The following is a 3,012-nucleotide window of genomic DNA, read 5'->3' on the forward strand; positions in this document are numbered from 1 at the left end:
GCGTTTACGTCAGTATATGTTAAATCATCCCACTTGGTTGATATCCAAAATGGATCCAATCAAGCATATCCTTGAGAAGCCTGCTTTAACTGGGAGGATTGCCCGTTGGCATATGTTATTGTCTGAGTATGACATTGAGTATCGAGCTCAAAAAGCTATTAAAGGTAGTATCTTGGCTGACCACTTGGCACATCAACCAATTGTGGATTATCAGTCTGTTCAGTACGACTTCCCAGATGAGGAGATTCTGTATTTGAAAATGAAAGATTGAGATGAGCCTACGCTCGATGAAGCGCCAGAGTCTGGTTCCCATTGGAGCATGGTATTCGATGGTGTTGTTAATCAGTATGGAAATGGTATTTGGGCAGTGACTATTACCCCTCAGGGCACACATTTTCCTTTTACAACAAGGCTAACTTTCAAATGCACGAAATAACATGGCGGAATATGAGGCCTGTATTATGGGATTGGAAGAATGTATTGATCTTACGATCAAACACCTTGATGTTTATGGTGATTCGGCCCTTGTGTTTAATCAGATTAAGGGTGAATGGGAGACGAATCAGCCTAGCCTCATCCCATATAGAGATTATGCGAGGAGGATTTCAACTTTCTTTACTAAGGTTGACTTCTATCATATTCCTCGGGATGAGAATCGGATGGCAGATGCTCTTGCTACACTTGCTTCAATGATTATGGTGAAATATTGGAATGAAGTCCCCAATATCATTGTGATGCGCTTGGATAGACCAACTCATGTATTTGCAGTTGAAGAAGTGAAAGATCATTAACCATGGTATCATGATATCAAGTGTTTTCTTCAGAGTCAGATTTACCCGCATGGGGCATCTGTTAAAGATAAGAAGACTTTGAGGAGATTATCAGGCAGTTTCTACCTCAATGGCGATGTGCTTTACAAGAGGAATTGTGACATGGTTATGCTCAGATGCGTGGATAGATACGAAGTAGACCTGTTAATGACTGAAGTCCATGAGGGTTCGTTTGGTACTCATTCCAATGGACATGCCATGGCAAAGAAGATGTTGAGAGCAAGCTACTATTGGCTGACGATGGAGTCTGACTGCTGCAAATATGTGAAGAAATGCCACAAGTGTCAGATTTATGCGGATAAGATTCATATTCCCCTGACACTTCTGAATGTTATTTCCTTGCCATGGCCTTTCTCCATGTGGGGAATTGATATGATTGGCATGATAGAGCCAAAGGCGTCAAACGGTCACCATTTTATTCTCGTAGCTATTGATTACTTCACCAAGTGGGTCGAAGCGACATCGTATGCAAATGTGACCAGGCAGGTGGTCGTGAAGTTTATCAAGAATCAACTTATATGCCGATATGGTGTGCCAAACAAGATCATTACTAATAATGGATCTAACTTGAACAACAAGATGATGAAAGAGTTGTGTAGCGAGTTCAAGATTGCACATCATAATTCTTCTCCTTATAGATCCAAGATGAATGGGGCTGTTGAACCTGCTAACAAGAACATTAAGAAGATTATCCAGAAGATGGTCGTTACGTACAAGGATTGGCATGAGATGCTTCCATTTGCTTTGCATGGCTATCGAACATCTGGCCGCACTTCAACAGGGGAAACCCTTTTCTCTCTTGTTTATGGCATGGAGGTTGTACTCCCCTTGGAGGTTGAGATCCCATCAATGAGAGTCTCGATGGAAGCCAAGTTGACTGAGGTTGAATGGGTTCAGAGTCGTTATGACTAGCTGAATTTGATTGAAGAGAAGAGATTAACTGCCATGTGCCATGGTCAGTTATATCAGCAAAGGGTGAAGAAAGCCTTCGATAAGAAGGTCAAGCCTCGTGTGTTTCGAGAAGGTGACCTCGTGCTCAAGAAAGTCTTGTCTTTCGCGCTTGATTCCAGGGGCAAGTGGACTCCAAACTATGAAGGTCCATACGTTGTTAAGAAAGCCTTTTCAGGCGGTGCTTGATGCGTGCTTTTCGCAAGTATACGAACGCGTCAGAGTAATATAAAAGATTATCGAATCCACAGAGACCAAGTGTCAATCTATCGTTATCTGTCATTATGGTGTTTATCAAAGGCAATCAAAATAAGTGTTTTTGGAGTGTACAATGAAAAGTAAAGTGTTGAATAAAGATTAATTAATAAAGACAGGGTCGAATGTAATTCACATAATTAATTGATAATCCAAGTACTTGCTAATAGAATTACTTATGGGCAATGTTTCCTACTTTGAAAAGAACTAATTTAACAGGAACTGTCGCTTTCGCGTATTCAGAACTGAGTTGTACTCCCTAATCAAACCCTCTTATTGTCACTTATAAAAAGGCGCGCATTGCGTTAGAGTAGTAAACCTATTTTTAAGAAATATAGTATCTTGACTAAGTTGAAAAGTATTATAACCTGGATTTCTTAACCAAAAGAGGTTCTTACGAACCAGACTCTAAACTTATAAACGCGTCCGAAAATAGTTTTAAAATCTCTTTTCTTCTTAATGTTAAAATCTCCTAATGAACTAAACAAAGCGCTTTCGCTGTTTTTGAAATAGTTAAAAACAATTAAGTTTAAAAAGACGTTGGACGGCTTTCGATCTTACCCAACGGAATTGAAGTGCGGGAAAACTTAAGTTGAAAGTTAAAATAGCCCTTAAGTGCTTCTACGAACAATTGTACGGATTATCGGTTCATTTACGATTCTTACATTCTAACCTTATAGATTTAGTTAGACATGGAAAGTAAAAGTGCATTAATTTAAATAAAAGTAGTGTGAGTGCGGAAAGTAAATAAAAGTAGTGCGAGTGCGAGAAATAAATAAAAGTAGTGCGAGTGCGGAAAATAAATAATTTAAAGCGAGTGCGAGGAAATAAATAATTTAAAGCGAGTGCGAGGAAATAAATAATTTAAAGCAAGTGCGAGGAAAATAAATAAAGTAAAGCGAGTGCGGGAAAATAAATAAGATATAGACAAGTAATAAAAACCTGCTCCAATCGGAGGGTTGAATAAATTGCAAAGCGG

Source organism: Lathyrus oleraceus, chromosome 5, assembly GCF_024323335.1.
Source record: "Lathyrus oleraceus cultivar Zhongwan6 chromosome 5, CAAS_Psat_ZW6_1.0, whole genome shotgun sequence".
Classification (NCBI taxonomy): Eukaryota; Viridiplantae; Streptophyta; class Magnoliopsida; order Fabales; family Fabaceae; genus Lathyrus; species Lathyrus oleraceus.